We start from the raw sequence: 25,486 nt of genomic DNA on the forward strand, positions 1-25,486 counted from the left end.
CCCTTGTGTATAGGCATGAGACCCTCATGTCATTTAACAGGATTCAGCACCACCCACAAGACAGCTACCTGTCATGTCATGTCAAACCTGCACAGGTGTGCTAGATTATTATTATTTAGTTTTATTTTATTTTTTTACACCAATCAGTGTGCAAACATGGTCATTAAAACGCTAAATGAATAGACGTTCATAAACCAGTCAGTGCAACTCATCATTTTGGTCTCCAATTCTCAAACTCAAATTCTCACCCACGGAGGATTAAATGAGAATCTTTCTTGTTTAACACTGGAATGGGGTGGTGCACTGTTCACTACCCGAAGATACTGCCACATCGGGTCAATGCATAGGGCGACAGAAGCAAGCTTCCAAATCAGCTCCCTTTCTCAAAAATCCATTTAATTTATGGTCCCCAGATAGGGAACGTATGTATCAGTATGTGCTCACAAGTCACCCAAGTGCAAGTATTCACACAAAAAAAAACGTGCCTCAGGATGCGATCTGTCGCAAGATCCTTTCTTTTTTTACACTTGATCTAAGCCAAAAGGCCTAGAGGGGATAACCGGGAAAGGGGTGGACCCAACCATGTCCCCTTCATGAGCACTCACATTACTCATAGGAATGGAAGGAAGGCTGGCAGCCAACCAGCCTCCCATACACTTTCTGGGTGGGTGGCAGTCAGCCACCCATACATACATACAGCACAGGCTAAACCCACATCATCACTTAAAAAAAGGACAGGCGACCATTGCACTCTGATGGAGCATTTAGCAATGCAATCCATAGCCTGGCTTTTGCCTGAACCCCCATCACTCCTCCTCTTGCATATAAGACAATATTTCAGATCTGCATATGAAAACAACACGCCTACCTTTGTTGCACATAGCTGCCTGCCTGTCTCTAGTTACCCCACTGGCTGTAGCTGCGTCCCTTCCGACATGGAATAACACCAACTGTAACGATAAACTGAAAATTAACAGTATAAACCTGCATCATTTTGGACTCTGGTATTTGCTGAATCCGGGTGACCTGACAATCGATGGTGGTGCCGCTGGTGATTCTGGCCTTCTTGGAATCTGTTGGGCCTATGTGTTAGCTCACACATCACTTGGGTATCCATGGTAACTACCACAACATGGTCATCTGCAGTTTACATCTAGCCCGTGGCATTGAATGGCATTTTAAAAGTGCTAAGGGTCCTGGTGCAATAATCCTCCCATGAGGATCAGCCTCAACGGCTTTGTAGATTGCACTCATGTCAGCAACTCCATATACATTTTTTTTTCTTCATGCTTCTTTCTTCATCCTTTTTTCTTTCTGTCATTCAGACTTTCATTCATTCGATCTCTCTCACTCACTTGCTTTAACTCATTTGTTCTCACTCACTCACTCACTCACTCAATCACTCACTCACTCATTCACTCTCACTCACTCTCACTCTCTCACTCACTCGCTCACTAAGTCAGTCTCTCTCTCTCTCTCTCTCTTTTTCTTTTTATATATATTTTTTTCCGTCTTCTTCTTCTTCTTCTTCTTCAGACCCTGTCATAGCACTAATGCCTTTCCAATACCACCAGCAGATGGAGACACTCCATTGCAACATTGGTTGTGAGCAGCAGTTTCTAAAAACAAATGCCTCATGGCGGATTTCCCATCCATCAATGGATGGTAAATTTTGTTTTTATCATTCACTGACCACAGAAACCAATGCATGGTCAAGCAACAGCAATGACACACCCTTGTGTATAGGCATGAGACCCTCATGTCATTTAACAGGATTCAGCACCACCCACAAGACAGCTACCTGTCATGTCATGTCAAACCTGCACAGGTGTGCTAGATTATTATTATTTAGTTTTATTTTATTTTTTTACACCAATCAGTGTGCAAACATGGTCATTAAAACGCTAAATGAATAGACGTTCATAAACCAGTCAGTGCAACTCATCATTTTGGTCTCCAATTCTCAAACTCAAATTCTCACCCACGGAGGATTAAATGAGAATCTTTCTTGTTTAACACTGGAATGGGGTGGTGCACTGTTCACTACCCGAAGATACTGCCACATCGGGTCAATGCATAGGGCGACAGAAGCAAGCTTCCAAATCAGCTCCCTTTCTCAAAAATCCATTTAATTTATGGTCCCCAGATAGGGAACGTATGTATCAGTATGTGCTCACAAGTCACCCAAGTGCAAGTATTCACACAAAAAAAAAACGTGCCTCAGGATGCAATCTGTCGCAAGATCCTTTCTTTTTTTACACTTGATCTAAGCCAAAAGGCCTAGAGGGGATAACCGGGAAAGGGGTGGACCCAACCATGTCCCCTTCATGAGCACTCACATTACTCATAGGAATGGAAGGAAGGCTGGCAGCCAACCAGCCTCCCATAAACTTTCTGGGTGGGTGGCAGTCAGCCACCCATACATACATACAGCACAGGCTAAACCCACATCATCACTTAAAAAAAGGACAGGCGACCATTGCACTCTGATGGAGCATTTAGCAATGCAATCCATAGCCTGGCTTTTGCCTGAACCCCCATCACTCCTCCTCTTGCATATAAGACAATATTTCAGATCTGCATATGAAAACAACACGCCTACCTTTGTTGCACATAGCTGCCTGCCTGTCTCTAGTTACCCCACTGGCTGTAGCTGCGTCCCTTCCGACATGGAATAACACCAACTGTAACGATAAACTGAAAATTAACAGTATAAACCTGCATCATTTTGGACTCTGGTATTTGCTGAATCCGGGTGACCTGACAATCGATGGTGGTGCCGCTGGTGATTCTGGCCTTCTTGGAATCTGTTGGGCCTATGTGTTAGCTCACACATCACTTGGGTATCCATGGTAACTACCACAACATGGTCATCTGCAGTTTACATCTAGCCCGTGGCATTGAATGGCATTTTAAAAGTGCTAAGGGTCCTGGTGCAATAATCCTCCCATGAGGATCAGCCTCAACGGCTTTGTAGATTGCACTCATGTCAGCAACTCCATATACATTTTTTTTTCTTCATGCTTCTTTCTTCATCCTTTTTTCTTTCTGTCATTCAGACTTTCATTCATTCGATCTCTCTCACTCACTTGCTTTAACTCATTTGTTCTCACTCACTCACTCACTCACTCAATCACTCACTCACTCATTCACTCTCACTCACTCTCACTCTCTCACTCACTCGCTCACTAAGTCAGTCTCTCTCTCTCTCTCTCTTTTTCTTTTTATATATATTTTTTTCCGTCTTCTTCTTCTTCTTCTTCTTCTTCTTCAGACCCTGTCATAGCACTAATGCCTTTCCAATACCACCAGCAGATGGAGACACTCCTTTGCAACATTGGTTGTGAGCAGCAGTTTCTAAAAACAAATGCCTCATGGCGGATTTCCCATCCATCAATGGATGGTAAATTTTGTTTTTATCATTCACTGACCACAGAAACCAATGCATGGTCAAGCAACAGCAATGACACACCCTTGTGTATAGGCATGAGACCCTCATGTCATTTAACAGGATTCAGCACCACCCACAAGACAGCTACCTGTCATGTCATGTCAAACCTGCACAGGTGTGCTAGATTATTATTATTTAGTTTTATTTTATTTTTTTACACCAATCAGTGTGCAAACATGGTCATTAAAACGCTAAATGAATAGACGTTCATAAACCAGTCAGTGCAACTCATCATTTTGGTCTCCAATTCTCAAACTCAAATTCTCACCCACGGAGGATTAAATGAGAATCTTTCTTGTTTAACACTGGAATGGGGTGGTGCACTGTTCACTACCCGAAGATACTGCCACATCGGGTCAATGCATAGGGCGACAGAAGCAAGCTTCCAAATCAGCTCCCTTTCTCAAAAATCCATTTAATTTATGGTCCCCAGATAGGGAACGTATGTATCAGTATGTGCTCACAAGTCACCCAAGTGCAAGTATTCACACAAAAAAAAACGTGCCTCAGGATGCGATCTGTCGCAAGATCCTTTCTTTTTTTACACTTGATCTAAGCCAAAAGGCCTAGAGGGGATAACCGGGAAAGGGGTGGACCCAACCATGTCCCCTTCATGAGCACTCACATTACTCATAGGAATGGAAGGAAGGCTGGCAGCCAACCAGCCTCCCATACACTTTCTGGGTGGGTGGCAGTCAGCCACCCATACATACATACAGCACAGGCTAAACCCACATCATCACTTAAAAAAAGGACAGGCGACCATTGCACTCTGATGGAGCATTTAGCAATGCAATCCATAGCCTGGCTTTTGCCTGAACCCCCATCACTCCTCCTCTTGCATATAAGACAATATTTCAGATCTGCATATGAAAACAACACGCCTACCTTTGTTGCACATAGCTGCCTGCCTGTCTCTAGTTACCCCACTGGCTGTAGCTGCGTCCCTTCCGACATGGAATAACACCAACTGTAACGATAAACTGAAAATTAACAGTATAAACCTGCATCATTTTGGACTCTGGTATTTGCTGAATCCGGGTGACCTGACAATCGATGGTGGTGCCGCTGGTGATTCTGGCCTTCTTGGAATCTGTTGGGCCTATGTGTTAGCTCACACATCACTTGGGTATCCATGGTAACTACCACAACATGGTCATCTGCAGTTTACATCTAGCCCGTGGCATTGAATGGCATTTTAAAAGTGCTAAGGGTCCTGGTGCAATAATCCTCCCATGAGGATCAGCCTCAACGGCTTTGTAGATTGCACTCATGTCAGCAACTCCATATACATTTTTTTTTCTTCATGCTTCTTTCTTCATCCTTTTTTCTTTCTGTCATTCAGACTTTCATTCATTCGATCTCTCTCACTCACTTGCTTTAACTCATTTGTTCTCACTCACTCACTCACTCACTCACTCAATCACTCACTCACTCATTCACTCTCACTCACTCTCACTCTCTCACTCACTCGCTCACTAAGTCAGTCTCTCTCTCTCTCTCTCTCTTTTTCTTTTTATATATATTTTTTTCCGTCTTCTTCTTCTTCTTCTTCTTCAGACCCTGTCATAGCACTAATGCCTTTCCAATACCACCAGCAGATGGAGACACTCCATTGCAACATTGGTTGTGAGCAGCAGTTTCTAAAAACAAATGCCTCATGGCGGATTTCCCATCCATCAATGGATGGTAAATTTTGTTTTTATCATTCACTGACCACAGAAACCAATGCATGGTCAAGCAACAGCAATGACACACCCTTGTGTATAGGCATGAGACCCTCATGTCATTTAACAGGATTCAGCACCACCCACAAGACAGCTACCTGTCATGTCATGTCAAACCTGCACAGGTGTGCTAGATTATTATTATTTAGTTTTATTTTATTTTTTTACACCAATCAGTGTGCAAACATGGTCATTAAAACGCTAAATGAATAGACGTTCATAAACCAGTCAGTGCAACTCATCATTTTGGTCTCCAATTCTCAAACTCAAATTCTCACCCACGGAGGATTAAATGAGAATCTTTCTTGTTTAACACTGGAATGGGGTGGTGCACTGTTCACTACCCGAAGATACTGCCACATCGGGTCAATGCATAGGGAGAGAGAAGCAAGCTTCCAAATCAGCTCCCTTTCTCAAAAATCCATTTAATTTATGGTCCCCAGATAGGGAACGTATGTATCAGTATGTGCTCACAAGTCACCCAAGTGCAAGTATTCACACAAAAAAAAAACGTGCCTCAGGATGCGATCTGTCGCAAGATCCTTTCTTTTTTTACACTTGATCTAAGCCAAAAGGCCTAGAGGGGATAACCGGGAAAGGGGTGGACCCAACCATGTCCCCTTCATGAGCACTCACATTACTCATAGGAATGGAAGGAAGGCTGGCAGCCAACCAGCCTCCCATACACTTTCTGGGTGGGTGGCAGTCAGCCACCCATACATACATACAGCACAGGCTAAACCCACATCATCACTTAAAAAAAGGACAGGCGACCATTGCACTCTGATGGAGCATTTAGCAATGCAATCCATAGCCTGGCTTTTGCCTGAACCCCCATCACTCCTCCTCTTGCATATAAGACAATATTTCAGATCTGCATATGAAAACAACACGCCTACCTTTGTTGCACATAGCTGCCTGCCTGTCTCTAGTTACCCCACTGGCTGTAGCTGCGTCCCTTCCGACATGGAATAACACCAACTGTAACGATAAACTGAAAATTAACAGTATAAACCTGCATCATTTTGGACTCTGGTATTTGCTGAATCCGGGTGACCTGACAATCGATGGTGGTGCCGCTGGGGATTCTGGCCTTCTTGGAATCTGTTGGGCCTATGTGTTAGCTCACACATCACTTGGGTATCCATGGTAACTACCACAACATGGTCATCTGCAGTTTACATCTAGCCCGTGGCATTGAATGGCATTTTAAAAGTGCTAAGGGTCCTGGTGCAATAATCCTCCCATGAGGATCAGCCTCAACGGCTTTGTAGATTGCACTCATGTCAGCAACTCCATATACATTTTTTTTTCTTCATGCTTCTTTCTTCATCCTTTTTTCTTTCTGTCATTCAGACTTTCATTCATTCGATCTCTCTCACTCACTTGCTTTAACTCATTTGTTCTCACTCACTCACTCAATCACTCACTCACTCATTCACTCTCACTCACTCTCACTCTCTCACTCACTCGCTCACTAAGTCAGTCTCTCTCTCTCTCTCTCTTTTTCTTTTTATATATATTTTTTTCCGTCTTCTTCTTCTTCTTCTTCTTCTTCAGACCCTGTCATAGCACTAATGCCTTTCCAATACCACCAGCAGATGGAGACACTCCATTGCAACATTGGTTGTGAGCAGCAGTTTCTAAAAACAAATGCCTCATGGCGGATTTCCCATCCATCAATGGATGGTACATTTTGTTTTTATCATTCACTGACCACAGAAACCAATGCATGGTCAAGCAACAGCAATGACACACCCTTGTGTATAGGCATGAGACCCTCATGTCATTTAACAGGATTCAGCACCACCCACAAGACAGCTACCTGTCATGTCATGTCAAACCTGCACAGGTGTGCTAGATTATTATTATTTAGTTTTATTTTATTTTTTTACACCAATCAGTGTGCAAACATGGTCATTAAAACGCTAAATGAATAGACGTTCATAAACCAGTCAGTGCAACTCATCATTTTGGTCTCCAATTCTCAAACTCAAATTCTCACCCACGGAGGATTAAATGAGAATCTTTCTTGTTTAACACTGGAATGGGGTGGTGCACTGTTCACTACCCGAAGATACTGCCACATCGGGTCAATGCATAGGGCGACAGAAGCAAGCTTCCAAATCAGCTCCCTTTCTCAAAAATCCATTTAATTTATGGTCCCCAGATAGGGAACGTATGTATCAGTATGTGCTCACAAGTCACCCAAGTGCAAGTATTCACACAAAAAAAAACGTGCCTCAGGATGCAATCTGTCGCAAGATCCTTTCTTTTTTTACACTTGATCTAAGCCAAAAGGCCTAGAGGGGATAACCGGGAAAGGGGTGGACCCAACCATGTCCCCTTCATGAGCACTCACATTACTCATAGGAATGGAAGGAAGGCTGGCAGCCAACCAGCCTCCCATACACTTTCTGGGTGGGTGGCAGTCAGCCACCCATACATACATACAGCACAGGCTAAACCCACATCATCACTTAAAAAAAGGACAGGCGACCATTGCACTCTGATGGAGCATTTAGCAATGCAATCCATAGCCTGGCTTTTGCCTGAACCCCCATCACTCCTCCTCTTGCATATAAGACAATATTTCAGATCTGCATATGAAAACAACACGCCTACCTTTGTTGCACATAGCTGCCTGCCTGTCTCTAGTTACCCCACTGGCTGTAGCTGCGTCCCTTCCGACATGGAATAACACCAACTGTAACGATAAACTGAAAATTAACAGTATAAACCTGCATCATTTTGGACTCTGGTATTTGCTGAATCCGGGTGACCTGACAATCGATGGTGGTGCCGCTGGTGATTCTGGCCTTCTTGGAATCTGTTGGGCCTATGTGTTAGCTCACACATCACTTGGGTATCCATGGTAACTACCACAACATGGTCATCTGCAGTTTACATCTAGCCCGTGGCATTGAATGGCATTTTAAAAGTGCTAAGGGTCCTGGTGCAATAATCCTCCCATGAGGATCAGCCTCAACGGCTTTGTAGATTGCACTCATGTCAGCAACTCCATATAAATTTTTTTTTCTTCATGCTTCTTTCTTCATCCTTTTTTCTTTCTGTCATTCAGACTTTCATTCATTCGATCTCTCTCACTCACTTGCTTTAACTCATTTGTTCTCACTCACTCACTCACTCACTCAATCACTCACTCACTCATTCACTCTCACTCACTCTCACTCTCTCACTCACTCGCTCACTAAGTCAGTCTCTCTCTCTCTCTCTCTTTTTCTTTTTATATATATTTTTTTCCGTCTTCTTCTTCTTCTTCTTCTTCAGACCCTGTCATAGCACTAATGCCTTTCCAATACCACCAGCAGATGGAGACACTCCATTGCAACATTGGTTGTGAGCAGCAGTTTCTAAAAACAAATGCCTCATGGCGGATTTCCCATCCATCAATGGATGGTAAATTTTGTTTTTATCATTCACTGACCACAGAAACCAATGCATGGTCAAGCAACAGCAATGACACACCCTTGTGTATAGGCATGAGACCCTCATGTCATTTAACAGGATTTAGCACCACCCACAAGACAGCTACCTGTCATGTCATGTCAAACCTGCACAGGTGTGCTAGATTATTATTATTTAGTTTTATTTTATTTTTTTACACCAATCAGTGTGCAAACATGGTCATTAAAACGCTAAATGAATAGACGTTCATAAACCAGTCAGTGCAACTCATCATTTTGGTCTCCAATTCTCAAACTCAAATTCTCACCCACGGAGGATTAAATGAGAATCTTTCTTGTTTAACACTGGAATGGGGTGGTGCACTGTTCACTACCCGAAGATACTGCCACATCGGGTCAATGCATAGGGCGACAGAAGCAAGCTTCCAAATCAGCTCCCTTTCTCAAAAATCCATTTAATTTATGGTCCCCAGATAGGGAACGTATGTATCAGTATGTGCTCACAAGTCACCCAAGTGCAAGTATTCACACAAAAAAAAAACGTGCCTCAGGATGCGATCTGTCGCAAGATCCTTTCTTTTTTTACACTTGATCTAAGCCAAAAGGCCTAGAGGGGATAACCGGGAAAGGGGTGGACCCAACCATGTCCCCTTCATGAGCACTCACATTACTCATAGGAATGGAAGGAAGGCTGGCAGCCAACCAGCCTCCCATACACTTTCTGGGTGGGTGGCAGTCAGCCACCCATACATACATACAGCACAGGCTAAACCCACATCATCACTTAAAAAAAGGACAGGCGACCATTGCACTCTGATGGAGCATTTAGCAATGCAATCCATAGCCTGGCTTTTGCCTGAACCCCCATCACTCCTCCTCTTGCATATAAGACAATATTTCAGATCTGCATATGAAAACAACACGCCTACCTTTGTTGCACATAGCTGCCTGCCTGTCTCTAGTTACCCCACTGGCTGTAGCTGCGTCCCTTCCGACATGGAATAACACCAACTGTAACGATAAACTGAAAATTAACAGTATAAACCTGCATCATTTTGGACTCTGGTATTTGCTGAATCCGGGTGACCTGACAATCGATGGTGGTGCCGCTGGGGATTCTGGCCTTCTTGGAATCTGTTGGGCCTATGTGTTAGCTCACAAATCACTTGGGTATCCATGGTAACTACCACAACATGGTCATCTGCAGTTTACATCTAGCCCGTGGCATTGAATGGCATTTTAAAAGTGCTAAGGGTCCTGGTGCAATAATCCTCCCATGAGGATCAGCCTCAACGGCTTTGTAGATTGCACTCATGTCAGCAACTCCATATACATTTTTTTTTCTTCATGCTTCTTTTTTCATCCTTTTTTCTTTCTGTCATTCAGACTTTCATTCATTCGATCTCTCTCACTCACTTGCTTTAACTCATTTGTTCTCACTCACTCACTCAATCACTCACTCACTCATTCACTCTCACTCACTCTCACTCTCTCACTCACTCGCTCACTAAGTCAGTCTCTCTCTCTCTCTCTCTTTTTCTTTTTATATATATTTTTTTCCGTCTTCTTCTTCTTCTTCTTCAGACCCTGTCATAGCACTAATGCCTTTCCAATACCACCAGCAGATGGAGACACTCCATTGCAACATTGGTTGTGAGCAGCAGTTTCTAAAAACAAATGCCTCATGGCGGATTTCCCATCCATCAATGGATGGTAAATTTTGTTTTTATCATTCACTGACCACAGAAACCAATGCATGGTCAAGCAACAGCAATGACACACCCTTGTGTATAGGCATGAGACCCTCATGTCATTTAACAGGATTCAGCACCACCCACAAGACAGCTACCTGTCATGTCATGTCAAACCTGCACAGGTGTGCTAGATTATTATTATTTAGTTTTATTTTATTTTTTTACACCAATCAGTGTGCAAACATGGTCATTAAAACGCTAAATGAATAGACGTTCATAAACCAGTCAGTGCAACTCATCATTTTGGTCTCCAATTCTCAAACTCAAATTCTCACCCACGGAGGATTAAATGAGAATCTTTCTTGTTTAACACTGGAATGGGGTGGTGCACTGTTCACTACCCGAAGATACTGCCACATCGGGTCAATGCATAGGGCGACAGAAGCAAGCTTCCAAATCAGCTCCCTTTCTCAAAAATCCATTTAATTTATGGTCCCCAGATAGGGAACGTATGTATCAGTATGTGCTCACAAGTCACCCAAGTGCAAGTATTCACACAAAAAAAAACGTGCCTCAGGATGCGATCTGTCGCAAGATTCTTTCTTTTTTAACACTTGATCTAAGCCAAAAGGCCTAGAGGGGATAACCGGGAAAGGGGTGGACCCAACCATGTCCCCTTCATGAGCACTCACATTACTCATAGGAATGGAAGGAAGGCTGGCAGCCAACCAGCCTCCCATACACTTTCTGGGTGGGTGGCAGTCAGCCACCCATACATACATACAGCACAGGCTAAACCCACATCATCACTTAAAAAAAGGACAGGCGACCATTGCACTCTGATGGAGCATTTAGCAATGCAATCCATAGCCTGGCTTTTGCCTGAACCCCCATCACTCCTCCTCTTGCATATAAGACAATATTTCAGATCTGCATATGAAAACAACACGCCTACCTTTGTTGCACATAGCTGCCTGCCTGTCTCTAGTTACCCCACTGGCTGTAGCTGCGTCCCTTCCGACATGGAATAACACCAACTGTAACGATAAACTGAAAATTAACAGTATAAACCTGCATCATTTTGGACTCTGGTATTTGCTGAATCCGGGTGACCTGACAATCGATGGTGGTGCCGCTGGTGATTCTGGCCTTCTTGGAATCTGTTGGCCTATGTGTTAGCTCACAAATCACTTGGGTATCCATGGTAACTACCACAACATGGTCATCTGCAGTTTACATCTAGCCCGTGGCATTGAATGGCATTTTAAAAGTGCTAAGGGTCCTGGTGCAATAATCCTCCCATGAGGATCAGCCTCAACGGCTTTGTAGATTGCACTCATGTCAGCAACTCCATATACATTTTTTTTTCTTCATGCTTCTTTCTTCATCCTTTTTTCTTTCTGTCATTCAGACTTTCATTCATTCGATCTCTCTCACTCACTTGCTTTAACTCATTTGTTCTCACTCACTCACTCACTCACTCAATCACTCACTCACTCATTCACTCTCACTCACTCTCACTCTCTCACTCACTCGCTCACTAAGTCAGTCTCTCTCTCTCTCTCTTTTTCTTTTTATATATATATTTTTCCGTCTTCTTCTTCTTCTTCTTCAGACCCTGTCATAGCACTAATGCCTTTCCAATACCACCAGCAGATGGAGACACTCCATTGCAACATTGGTTGTGAGCAGCAGTTTCTAAAAACAAATGCCTCATGGCGGATTTCCCATCCATCAATGGATGGTAAATTTTGTTTTTATCATTCACTGACCACAGAAACCAATGCATGGTCAAGCAACAGCAATGACACACCCTTGTGTATAGGCATGAGACCCTCATGTCATTTAACAGGATTCAGCACCACCCACAAGACAGCTACCTGTCATGTCATGTCAAACCTGCACAGGTGTGCTAGATTATTATTATTTAGTTTTATTTTATTTTTTTACACCAATCAGTGTGCAAACATGGTCATTAAAACGCTAAATGAATAGACGTTCATAAACCAGTCAGTGCAACTCATCATTTTGGTCTCCAATTCTCAAACTCAAATTCTCACCCACGGAGGATTAAATGAGAATCTTTCTTGTTTAACACTGGAATGGGGTGGTGCACTGTTCACTACCCGAAGATACTGCCACATCGGGTCAATGCATAGGGCGACAGAAGCAAGCTTCCAAATCAGCTCCCTTTCTCAAAAATCCATTTAATTTATGGTCCCCAGATAGGGAACGTATGTATCAGTATGTGCTCACAAGTCACCCAAGTGCAAGTATTCACACAAAAAAAAACGTGCCTCAGGATGCAATCTGTCGCAAGATCCTTTCTTTTTTTACACTTGATCTAAGCCAAAAGGCCTAGAGGGGATAACCGGGAAAGGGGTGGACCCAACCATGTCCCCTTCATGAGCACTCACATTACTCATAGGAATGGAAGGAAGGCTGGCAGCCAACCAGCCTCCCATACACTTTCTGGGTGGGTGGCAGTCAGCCACCCATACATACATACAGCACAGGCTAAACCCACATCATCACTTAAAAAAAGGACAGGCGACCATTGCACTCTGATGGAGCATTTAGCAATGCAATCCATAGCCTGGCTTTTGCCTGAACCCCCATCACTCCTCCTCTTGCATATAAGACAATATTTCAGATCTGCATATGAAAACAACACGCCTACCTTTGTTGCACATAGCTGCCTGCCTGTCTCTAGTTACCCCACTGGCTGTAGCTGCGTCCCTTCCGACATGGAATAACACCAACTGTAACGATAAACTGAAAATTAACAGTATAAACCTGCATCATTTTGGACTCTGGTATTTGCTGAATCCGGGTGACCTGACAATCGATGGTGGTGCCGCTGGTGATTCTGGCCTTCTTGGAATCTGTTGGGCCTATGTGTTAGCTCACACATCACTTGGGTATCCATGGTAACTACCACAACATGGTCATCTGCAGTTTACATCTAGCCCGTGGCATTGAATGGCATTTTAAAAGTGCTAAGGGTCCTGGTGCAATAATCCTCCCATGAGAATCAGCCTCAACGGCTTTGTAGATTGCACTCATGTCAGCAACTCCATATACATTTTTTTTTCTTCATGCTTCTTTCTTCATCCTTTTTTCTTTCTGTCATTCAGACTTTCATTCATTCGATCTCTCTCACTCACTCTCTTTAACTCATTTGTTCTCACTCACTCACTCACTCACTCAATCACTCACTCACTCATTCACTCTCACTCACTCTCACTCTCTCACTCACTCGCTCACTAAGTCAGTCTCTCTCTCTCTCTCTCTCTTTTTCTTTTTATATATATTTTTTTCCGTCTTCTTCTTCTTCTTCTTCTTCTTCAGACCCTGTCATAGCACTAATGCCTTTCCAATACCACCAGCAGATGGAGACACTCCATTGCAACATTGGTTGTGAGCAGCAGTTTCTAAAAACAAATGCCTCATGGCGGATTTCCCATCCATCAATGGATGGTAAATTTTGTTTTTATCATTCACTGACCACAGAAACCAATGCATGGTCAAGCAACAGCAATGACACACCCCTGTGTATAGGCATGAGAGCCTCATGTCATTTAACAGGATTCAGCACCACCCACAAGACAGCTACCTGTCATGTCATGTCAAACCTGCACAGGTGTGCTAGATTATTATTATTTAGTTTTATTTTATTTTTTTACACCAATCAGTGTGCAAACATGGTCATTAAAACGCTAAATGAATAGACGTTCATAAACCAGTCAGTGCAACTCATCATTTTGGTCTCCAATTCTCAAACTCAAATTCTCACCCACGGAGGATTAAATGAGAATCTTTCTTGTTTAACACTGGAATGGGGTGGTGCACTGTTCACTACCCGAAGATACTGCCACATCGGGTCAATGCATAGGGCGACAGAAGCAAGCTTCCAAATCAGCTCCCTTTCTCAAAAATCCATTTAATTTATGGTCCCCAGATAGGGAACGTATGTATCAGTATGTGCTCACAAGTCACCCAAGTACAAGTATTCACACAAAAAAAAACGTGCCTCAGGATGCGATCTGTCGCAAGATCCTTTCTTTTTTTACACTTGATCTAAGCCAAAAGGCCTAGAGGGGATAACCGGGAAAGAAGTGGACCCAACCATGTCCCCTTCATGAGCACTCACATTACTCATAGGAATGGAAGGAAGGCTGGCAGCCAACCAGCCTCCCATACACTTTCTGGGTGGGTGGCAGTCAGCCACCCATACATACATACAGCACAGGCTAAACCCAGATCATCACTTAAAAAAAGGACAGGCGACCATTGCACTCTGATGGAGCATTTAGCAATGCAATCCATAGCCTGGCTTTTGCCTGAACCCCCATCACTCCTCCTCTTGCATATAAGACAATATTTCAGATCTGCATATGAAAACAACACGCCTACCTTTGTTGCACATAGCTGCCTGCCTGTCTCTAGTTACCCCACTGGCTGTAGCTGTGTCCCTTCCGACATGGAATAACACCAACTGTAACGATAAACTGAAAATTAACAGTATAAACCTGCATCATTTTGGACTCTGGTATTTGCTGAATCCGGGTGACCTGACAATCGATGGTGGTGCCGCTGGTGATTCTGGCCTTCTTGGAATCTGTTGGGCCTATGTGTTAGCTCACACATCACTTGGGTATCCATGGTAACTACCACAACATGGTCATCTGCAGTTTACATCTAGCCCGTGGCATTGAATGGCATTTTAAAAGTGCTAAGGGTCCTGGTGCAATAATCCTCCCATGAGGATCAGCCTCAACGGCTTTGTAGATTGCACTCATGTCAGCAACTCCATATACATTTTTTTTTCTTCATGCTTCTTTCTTCATCCTTTTTTCTTTCTGTCATTCAGACTTTCATTCATTCGATCTCTCTCACTCACTTGCTTTAACTCATTTGTTCTCACTCACTCACTCACTCACTCACTCAATCACTCACTCACTCACTCATTCACTCTCACTCACTCTCACTCTCTCACTCACTCGCTCACTAAGTCAGTCTCTCTCTCTCTCTCTCTTTTTCTTTTTATATATATTTTTTTCCGTCTTCTTCTTCTTCTTCTTCTTCTTCAGACCCTGTCATAGCACTAATGCCTTTCCAATACCACCAGCAGATGGAGACACTCCATTGCAACATTGGTTGTGAGCAGCAGTTTCTAAAAACAAATGCCTCATGGCGGATTTCCCATCCATCAATGGATGGTAAATTTTGTTTTTATCATTCACTGACCACAGAAACCAATGCATGGTCAAGCAACAGCAATGACACACCCTTGTGTATAGGCATGAGACCCTCTTGTCATTTAACAGGATTCAGCACCACCCACAAGACAGCTACCTGTCATGTCATGTCAAACCTGCACAGGTGTGCTAGATTATTATTATTTAGTTTTATTTTATTTTTTTACACCAATCAGTGTGCAAACATGGTCATTAAAACGCTAAATGAATAGACGTTCATAAACCAGTCAGTGCAACTCATCATTTTGGTCTCCAATTCTCAAACTCAAATTCTCACCCACGGAGGATTAAATGAGAATCTTTCTTGTTTAACACTGGAATGGGGTGGTGCACTGTTCACTACCCGAAGATACTGCCACATCGGGTCAATGCATAGGGCGACAGAAGCAAGCTTCCAAATCAGCTCCCTTTCTCAAAAATCCATTTAATTTATGGTCCCCAGATAGGGAACGTATGTATCAGTATGTGCTCACAAGTCACCCAAGTGCAAGTATTCACACAAAAAAAAACGTGCCTCAGGATGCGATCTGTCGCAAGATCCTTTCTTTTTTTACACTTGATCTAAGCCAAAAGGCCTAGAGGGGATAACCGGGAAAGGGGTGGACCCAACCATGTCCCCTTCATGAGCACTCACATTACTCATAGGAATGGAAGGAAGGCTGGCAGCCAACCAGCCTCCCATACACTTTCTGGGTGGGTGGCAGTCAGCCACCCATACATACATACAGCACAGGCTAAACCCACATCATCACTTAAAAAAAGGACAGGCGACCATTGCACTCTGATGGAGCATTTAGCAATGCAATCCATAGCCTGGCTTTTGCCTGAACCCCCATCACTCCTCCTCTTGCATATAAGACAATATTTCAGATCTGCATATGAAAACAACACGCCTACCTTTGTTGCACATAGCTGCCTGCCTGTCTCTAGTTACCCCACTGGCTGTAGCTGCGTCCCTTCCGACATGGAATAACACCAACTGTAACGATAAACTGAAAATTAACAGTATAAACCTGCATCATTTTGGACTCTGGTATTTGCTGAATCCGGGTGACCTGACAATCGATGGTGGTGCCGCTGGTGATTCTGGCCTTCTTGGAATCTGTTGGGCCTATGTGTTAGCTCACACATCACTTGGGTATCCATGGTAACTACCACAACATGGTCATCTGCAGTTTACATCTAGCCCGTGGCATTGAATGGCATTTTAAAAGTGCTAAGGGTCCTGGTGCAATAATCCTCCCATGAGGATCAGCCTCAACGGCTTTGTAGATTGCACTCATGTCAGCAACTCCATATACATTTTTTTTTTCTTCATGCTTCTTTCTTCATCCTTTTTTCTTTCTGTCATTCAGACTTTCATTCATTCGATCTCTCTCACTCACTTGCTTTAACTCATTTGTTCTCACTCACTCACTCACTCACTCAATCACTCACTCACTCATTCACTCTCACTCACTCTCACTCTCTCACTCACTCGCTCACTAAGTCAGTCTCTCTCTCTCTCTCTCTTTTTCTTTTTATATATATTTTTTTCCGTCTTCTTCTTCTTCTTCTTCTTCTTCTTCTTCAGACCCTGTCATAGCACTAATGCCTTTCCAATACCACCAGCAGATGGAGACACTCCATTGCAACATTGGTTGTGAGCAGCAGTTTCTAAAAACAAATGCCTCATGGCGGATTTCCCATCCATCAATGGATGGTAAATTTTGTTTTTATCATTCACTGACCACAGAAACCAATGCATGGTCAAGCAACAGCAATGACACACCCTTGTGTATAGGCATGAGACCCTCATGTCATTTAACAGGATTCAGCACCACCCACAAGACAGCTACCTGTCATGTCATGTCAAACCTGCACAGGTGTGCTAGATTATTATTATTTAGTTTTATTTTATTTTTTTACACCAATCAGTGTGCAAACATGGTCATTAAAACGCTAAATGAATAGACGTTCATAAACCAGTCAGTGCAACTCATCATTTTGGTCTCCAATTCTCAAACTCAAATTCTCACCCACGGAGGATTAAATGAGAATCTTTCTTGTTTAACACTGGAATGGGGTGGTGCACTGTTCACTACCCGAAGATACTGCCACATCGGGTCAATGCATAGGGCGACAGAAGCAAGCTTCCAAATCAGCTCCCTTTCTCAAAAATCCATTTAATTTATGGTCCCCAGATAGGGAACGTATGTATCAGTATGTGCTCACAAGTCACCCAAGTGCAAGTATTCACACAAAAAAAAAACGTGCCTCAGGATGCGATCTGTCGCAAGATCCTTTCTTTTTTTACACTTGATCTAAGCCAAAAGGCCTAGAGGGGATAACCGGGAAAGGGGTGGACCCAACCATGTCCCCTTCATGAGCACTCACATTACTCATAGGAATGGAAGGAAGGCTGGCAGCCAACCAGCCTCCCATACACTTTCTGGGTGGGTGGCAGTCAGCCACCCATACATACATACAGCACAGGCTAAACCCACATCATCACTTAAAAAAAGGACAGGCGACCATTGCACTCTGATGGAGCATTTAGCAATGCAATCCATAGCCTGGCTTTTGCCTGAACCCCCATCACTCCTCCTCTTGCATATAAGACAATATTTCAGATCTGCATATGAAAACAACACGCCTACCTTTGTTGCACATAGCTGCCTGCCTGTCTCTAGTTACCCCACTGGCTGTAGCTGCGTCCCTTCCGACATGGAATAACACCAACTGTAACGATAAACTGAAAATTAACAGTATAAACCTGCATCATTTTGGACTCTGGTATTTGCTGAATCCGGGTGACCTGACAATCGATGGTGGTGCCGCTGGGGATTCTGGCCTTCTTGGAATCTGTTGGGCCTATGTGTTAGCTCACAAATCACTTGGGTATCCATGGTAACTACCACAACATGGTCATCTGCAGTTTACATCTAGCCCGTGGCATTGAATGGCATTTTAAAAGTGCTAAGGGTCCTGGTGCAATAATCCTCCCATGAGGATCAGCCTCAACGGCTTTGTAGATTGCACTCATGTCAGCAACTCCATATACATTTTTTTTTCTTCATGCTTCTTTTTTCATCCTTTTTTCTTTCTGTCATTCAGACTTTCATTCATTCGATCTCTCTCACTCACTTGCTTTAACTCATTTGTTCTCACTCACTCACTCAATCACTCACTCACTCATTCACTCTCACTCACTCTCACTCTCTCACTCACTCGCTCACTAAGTCAGTCTCTCTCTCTCTCTCTCTTTTTCTTTTTATATATATTTTTTTCCGTCTTCTTCTTCTTCTTCTTCAGACCCTGTCATAGCACTAATGCCTTTCCAATACCACCAGCAGATGGAGACACTCCATTGCAACATTGGTTGTGAGCAGCAGTTTCTAAAAACAAATGCCTCATGGCGGATTTCCCATCCATCAATGGATGGTAAATTTTGTTTTTATCATTCACTGACCACAGAAACCAATGCATGGTCAAGCAACAGCAATGACACACCCTTGTGTATAGGCATGAGACCCTCATGTCATTTAACAGGATTCAGCACCACCCACAAGACAGCTACCTGTCATGTCATGTCAAACCTGCACAGGTGTGCTAGATTATTATTATTTAGTTTTATTTTATTTTTTTACACCAATCAGTGTGCAAACATGGTCATTAAAACGCTAAATGAATAGACGTTCATAAACCAGTCAGTGCAACTCATCATTTTGGTCTCCAATTCTCAAACTCAAATTCTCACCCACGGAGGATTAAATGAGAATCTTTCTTGTTTAACACTGGAATGGGGTGGTGCACTGTTCACTACCCGAAGATACTGCCACATCGGGTCAATGCATAGGGCGACAGAAGCAAGCTTCCAAATCAGCTCCCTTTCTCAAAAATCCATTTAATTTATGGTCCCCAGATAGGGAACGTATGTATCAGTATGTGCTCACAAGTCACCCAAGTGCAAGTATTCACACAAAAAAAAACGTGCCTCAGGATGCGATCTGTCGCAAGATTCTTTCTTTTTTAACACTTGATCTAAGCCAAAAGGCCTAGAGGGGATAACCGGGAAAGGGGTGGACCCAACCATGTCCCCTTCATGAGCACTCACATTACTCATAGGAATGGAAGGAAGGCTGGCAGCCAACCAGCCTCCCATACACTTTCTGGGTGGGTGGCAGTCAGCCACCCATACATACATACAGCACAGGCTAAACCCACATCATCACTTAAAAAAAGGACAGGCGACCATTGCACTCTGATGGAGCATTTAGCAATGCAATCCATAGCCTGGCTTTTGCCTGAACCCCCATCACTCCTCCTCTTGCATATAAGACAATATTTCAGATCTGCATATGAAAACAACACGCCTACCTTTGTTGCACATAGCTGCCTGCCTGTCTCTAGTTACCCCACTGGCTGTAGCTGCGTCCCTTCCGACATGGAATAACACCAACTGTAACGATAAACTGAAAATTAACAGTATAAACCTGCATCATTTTGGACTCTGGTATTTGCTGAATCCGGGTGACCTGACAATCGATGGTGGTGCCGCTGGTGATTCTGGCCTTCTTGGAATCTGTTGGCCTATGTGTTAGCTCACAAATCACTTGGGTATCCATGGTAACTACCACAACATGGTCATCTGCAGTTTACATCTAGCCCGTGGCATTGAATGGCATTTTAAAAGTGCTAAGGGTCCTGGTGCAATAATCCTCCCATGAGGATCAGCCTCAACGGCTTTGTAGATTGCACTCATGTCAGCAACTCCATATACATTTTTTTTTCTTCATGCTTCTTTCTTCATCCTTTTTTCTTTCTGTCATTCAGACTTTCATTCATTCGATCTCTCTCACTCACTTGCTTTAACTCATTTGTTCTCACTCACTCACTCACTCACTCAATCACTCACTCACTCATTCACTCTCACTCACTCTCACTCTCTCACTCACTCGCTCACTAAGTCAGTCTCTCTCTCTCTCTCTTTTTCTTTTTATATATATATTTTTCCGTCTTCTTCTTCTTCTTCTTCAGACCCTGTCATAGCACTAATGCCTTTCCAATACCACCAGCAGATGGAGACACTCCATTGCAACATTGGTTGTGAGCAGCAGTTTCTAAAAACAAATGCCTCATGGCGGATTTCCCATCCATCAATGGATGGTAAATTTTGTTTTTATCATTCACTGACCACAGAAACCAATGCATGGTCAAGCAACAGCAATGACACACCCTTGTGTATAGGCATGAGACCCTCATGTCATTTAACAGGATTCAGCACCACCCACAAGACAGCTACCTGTCATGTCATGTCAAACCTGCACAGGTGTGCTAGATTATTATTATTTAGTTTTATTTTATTTTTTTACACCAATCAGTGTGCAAACATGGTCATTAAAACGCTAAATGAATAGACGTTCATAAACCAGTCAGTGCAACTCATCATTTTGGTCTCCAATTCTCAAACTCAAATTCTCACCCACGGAGGATTAAATGAGAATCTTTCTTGTTTAACACTGGAATGGGGTGGTGCACTGTTCACTACCCGAAGATACTGCCACATCGGGTCAATGCATAGGGCGACAGAAGCAAGCTTCCAAATCAGCTCCCTTTCTCAAAAATCCATTTAATTTATGGTCCCCAGATAGGGAACGTATGTATCAGTATGTGCTCACAAGTCACCCAAGTGCAAGTATTCACACAAAAAAAAACGTGCCTCAGGATGCAATCTGTCGCAAGATCCTTTCTTTTTTTACACTTGATCTAAGCCAAAAGGCCTAGAGGGGATAACCGGGAAAGGGGTGGACCCAACCATGTCCCCTTCATGAGCACTCACATTACTCATAGGAATGGAAGGAAGGCTGGCAGCCAACCAGCCTCCCATACACTTTCTGGGTGGGTGGCAGTCAGCCACCCATACATACATACAGCACAGGCTAAACCCACATCATCACTTAAAAAAAGGACAGGCGACCATTGCACTCTGATGGAGCATTTAGCAATGCAATCCATAGCCTGGCTTTTGCCTGAACCCCCATCACTCCTCCTCTTGCATATAAGACAATATTTCAGATCTGCATATGAAAACAACACGCCTACCTTTGTTGCACATAGCTGCCTGCCTGTCTCTAGTTACCCCACTGGCTGTAGCTGCGTCCCTTCCGACATGGAATAACACCAACTGTAACGATAAACTGAAAATTAACAGTATAAACCTGCATCATTTTGGACTCTGGTATTTGCTGAATCCGGGTGACCTGACAATCGATGGTGGTGCCGCTGGTGATTCTGGCCTTCTTGGAATCTGTTGGGCCTATGTGTTAGCTCACACATCACTTGGGTATCCATGGTAACTACCACAACATGGTCATCTGCAGTTTACATCTAGCCCGTGGCATTGAATGGCATTTTAAAAGTGCTAAGGGTCCTGGTGCAATAATCCTCCCATGAGAATCAGCCTCAACGGCTTTGTAGATTGCACTCATGTCAGCAACTCCATATACATTTTTTTTTCTTCATGCTTCTTTCTTCATCCTTTTTTCTTTCTGTCATTCAGACTTTCATTCATTCGATCTCTCTCACTCACTCTCTTTAACTCATTTGTTCTCACTCACTCACTCACTCACTCAATCACTCACTCACTCATTCACTCTCACTCACTCTCACTCTCTCACTCACTCGCTCACTAAGTCAGTCTCTCTCTCTCTCTCTCTCTTTTTCTTTTTATATATATTTTTTTCCGTCTTCTTCTTCTTCTTCTTCTTCTTCAGACCCTGTCATAGCACTAATGCCTTTCCAATACCACCAGCAGATGGAGACACTCCATTGCAACATTGGTTGTGAGCAGCAGTTTCTAAAAACAAATGCCTCATGGCGGATTTCCCATCCATCAATGGATGGTAAATTTTGTTTTTATCATTCACTGACCACAGAAACCAATGCATGGTCAAGCAACAGCAATGACACACCCCTGTGTATAGGCATGAGAGCCTCATGTCATTTAACAGGATTCAGCACCACCCACAAGACAGCTACCTGTCATGTCATGTCAAACCTGCACAGGTGTGCTAGATTATTATTATTTAGTTTTATTTTATTTTTTTACACCAATCAGTGTGCAAACATGGTCATTAAAACGCTAAATGAATAGACGTTCATAAACCAGTCAGTGCAACTCATCATTTTGGTCTCCAATTCTCAAACTCAAATTCTCACCCACGGAGGATTAAATGAGAATCTTTCTTGTTTAACACTGGAATGGGGTGGTGCACTGTTCACTACCCGAAGATACTGCCACATCGGGTCAATGCATAGGGCGACAGAAGCAAGCTTCCAAATCAGCTCCCTTTCTCAAAAATCCATTTAATTTATGGTCCCCAGATAGGGAACGTATGTATCAGTATGTGCTCACAAGTCACCCAAGTACAAGTATTCACACAAAAAAAAACGTGCCTCAGGATGCGATCTGTCGCAAGATCCTTTCTTTTTTTACACTTGATCTAAGCCAAAAGGCCTAGAGGGGATAACCGGGAAAGAAGTGGACCCAACCATGTCCCCTTCATGAGCACTCACATTACTCATAGGAATGGAAGGAAGGCTGGCAGCCAACCAGCCTCCCATACACTTTCTGGGTGGGTGGCAGTCAGCCACCCATACATACATACAGCACAGGCTAAACCCAGATCATCACTTAAAAAAAGGACAGGCGACCATTGCACTCTGATGGAGCATTTAGCAATGCAATCCATAGCCTGGCTTTTGCCTGAACCCCCATCACTCCTCCTCTTGCATATAAGACAATATTTCAGATCTGCATATGAAAACAACACGCCTACCTTTGTTGCACATAGCTGCCTGCCTGTCTCTAGTTACCCCACTGGCTGTAGCTGTGTCCCTTCCGACATGGAATAACACCAACTGTAACGATAAACTGAAAATTAACAGTATAAACCTGCATCATTTTGGACTCTGGTATTTGCTGAATCCGGGTGACCTGACAATCGATGGTGGTGCCGCTGGTGATTCTGGCCTTCTTGGAATCTGTTGGGCCTATGTGTTAGCTCACACATCACTTGGGTATCCATGGTAACTACCACAACATGGTCATCTGCAGTTTACATCTAGCCCGTGGCATTGAATGGCATTTTAAAAGTGCTAAGGGTCCTGGTGCAATAATCCTCCCATGAGGATCAGCCTCAACGGCTTTGTAGATTGCACTCATGTCAGCAACTCCATATACATTTTTTTTTCTTCATGCTTCTTTCTTCATCCTTTTTTCTTTCTGTCATTCAGACTTTCATTCATTCGATCTCTCTCACTCACTTGCTTTAACTCATTTGTTCTCACTCACTCACTCACTCACTCACTCAATCACTCACTCACTCACTCATTCACTCTCACTCACTCTCACTCTCTCACTCACTCGCTCACTAAGTCAGTCTCTCTCTCTCTCTCTCTTTTTCTTTTTATATATATTTTTTTCCGTCTTCTTCTTCTTCTTCTTCTTCTTCAGACCCTGTCATAGCACTAATGCCTTTCCAATACCACCAGCAGATGGAGACACTCCATTGCAACATTGGTTGTGAGCAGCAGTTTCTAAAAACAAATGCCTCATGGCGGATTTCCCATCCATCAATGGATGGTAAATTTTGTTTTTATCATTCACTGACCACAGAAACCAATGCATGGTCAAGCAACAGCAATGACACACCCTTGTGTATAGGCATGAGACCCTCTTGTCATTTAACAGGATTCAGCACCACCCACAAGACAGCTACCTGTCATGTCATGTCAAACCTGCACAGGTGTGCTAGATTATTATTATTTAGTTTTATTTTATTTTTTTACACCAATCAGTGTGCAAACATGGTCATTAAAACGCTAAATGAATAGACGTTCATAAACCAGTCAGTGCAACTCATCATTTTGGTCTCCAATTCTCAAACTCAAATTCTCACCCACGGAGGATTAAATGAGAATCTTTCTTGTTTAACACTGGAATGGGGTGGTGCACTGTTCACTACCCGAAGATACTGCCACATCGGGTCAATGCATAGGGCGACAGAAGCAAGCTTCCAAATCAGCTCCCTTTCTCAAAAATCCATTTAATTTATGGTCCCCAGATAGGGAACGTATGTATCAGTATGTGCTCACAAGTCACCCAAGTGCAAGTATTCACACAAAAAAAAACGTGCCTCAGGATGCGATCTGTCGCAAGATCCTTTCTTTTTTTACACTTGATCTAAGCCAAAAGGCCTAGAGGGGATAACCGGGAAAGGGGTGGACCCAACCATGTCCCCTTCATGAGCACTCACATTACTCATAGGAATGGAAGGAAGGCTGGCAGCCAACCAGCCTCCCATACACTTTCTGGGTGGGTGGCAGTCAGCCACCCATACATACATACAGCACAGGCTAAACCCACATCATCACTTAAAAAAAGGACAGGCGACCATTGCACTCTGATGGAGCATTTAGCAATGCAATCCATAGCCTGGCTTTTGCCTGAACCCCCATCACTCCTCCTCTTGCATATAAGACAATATTTCAGATCTGCATATGAAAACAACACGCCTACCTTTGTTGCACATAGCTGCCTGCCTGTCTCTAGTTACCCCACTGGCTGTAGCTGCGTCCCTTCCGACATGGAATAACACCAACTGTAACGATAAACTGAAAATTAACAGTATAAACCTGCATCATTTTGGACTCTGGTATTTGCTGAATCCGGGTGACCTGACAATCGATGGTGGTGCCGCTGGTGATTCTGGCCTTCTTGGAATCTGTTGGGCCTATGTGTTAGCTCACACATCACTTGGGTATCCATGGTAACTACCACAACATGGTCATCTGCAGTTTACATCTAGCCCGTGGCATTGAATGGCATTTTAAAAGTGCTAAGGGTCCTGGTGCAATAATCCTCCCATGAGGATCAGCCTCA

General features: G+C 43.4%; 15 pseudogenes; all 15 read right to left on the reverse strand.

The window, feature by feature from the left end:
* Positions 1–293: 293 nt before the first annotated feature.
* On the reverse strand, positions 294–557 carry LOC130285781 (U2 spliceosomal RNA; annotated as a pseudogene).
* A 1,469-nt stretch (positions 558–2,026) lies between these two features.
* On the reverse strand, positions 2,027–2,291 carry LOC130287806 (U2 spliceosomal RNA; annotated as a pseudogene).
* A 1,473-nt stretch (positions 2,292–3,764) lies between these two features.
* Positions 3,765–4,028, reverse strand: LOC130285782 (U2 spliceosomal RNA; annotated as a pseudogene).
* Positions 4,029–5,501: 1,473 nt separating this feature from the next.
* LOC130289355 (U2 spliceosomal RNA) lies at positions 5,502–5,766 on the reverse strand (annotated as a pseudogene).
* A 1,462-nt stretch (positions 5,767–7,228) lies between these two features.
* Positions 7,229–7,492, reverse strand: LOC130290143 (U2 spliceosomal RNA; annotated as a pseudogene).
* Positions 7,493–8,959: 1,467 nt separating this feature from the next.
* Positions 8,960–9,224, reverse strand: LOC130287838 (U2 spliceosomal RNA; annotated as a pseudogene).
* Positions 9,225–10,680: 1,456 nt separating this feature from the next.
* Positions 10,681–10,944, reverse strand: LOC130288717 (U2 spliceosomal RNA; annotated as a pseudogene).
* A 1,461-nt stretch (positions 10,945–12,405) lies between these two features.
* LOC130290154 (U2 spliceosomal RNA) lies at positions 12,406–12,669 on the reverse strand (annotated as a pseudogene).
* A 1,472-nt stretch (positions 12,670–14,141) lies between these two features.
* Positions 14,142–14,405, reverse strand: LOC130285610 (U2 spliceosomal RNA; annotated as a pseudogene).
* Positions 14,406–15,883: 1,478 nt separating this feature from the next.
* LOC130285783 (U2 spliceosomal RNA) lies at positions 15,884–16,147 on the reverse strand (annotated as a pseudogene).
* Positions 16,148–17,624: 1,477 nt separating this feature from the next.
* Positions 17,625–17,889, reverse strand: LOC130287839 (U2 spliceosomal RNA; annotated as a pseudogene).
* A 1,456-nt stretch (positions 17,890–19,345) lies between these two features.
* Positions 19,346–19,609, reverse strand: LOC130288718 (U2 spliceosomal RNA; annotated as a pseudogene).
* A 1,461-nt stretch (positions 19,610–21,070) lies between these two features.
* Positions 21,071–21,334, reverse strand: LOC130290165 (U2 spliceosomal RNA; annotated as a pseudogene).
* A 1,472-nt stretch (positions 21,335–22,806) lies between these two features.
* On the reverse strand, positions 22,807–23,070 carry LOC130285611 (U2 spliceosomal RNA; annotated as a pseudogene).
* Positions 23,071–24,548: 1,478 nt separating this feature from the next.
* On the reverse strand, positions 24,549–24,812 carry LOC130285784 (U2 spliceosomal RNA; annotated as a pseudogene).
* Positions 24,813–25,486: the final 674 nt, after the last annotated feature.

Source organism: Hyla sarda, chromosome 8, assembly GCF_029499605.1.
Source record: "Hyla sarda isolate aHylSar1 chromosome 8, aHylSar1.hap1, whole genome shotgun sequence".
NCBI classification, from domain to species: domain Eukaryota; kingdom Metazoa; phylum Chordata; class Amphibia; order Anura; family Hylidae; genus Hyla; species Hyla sarda.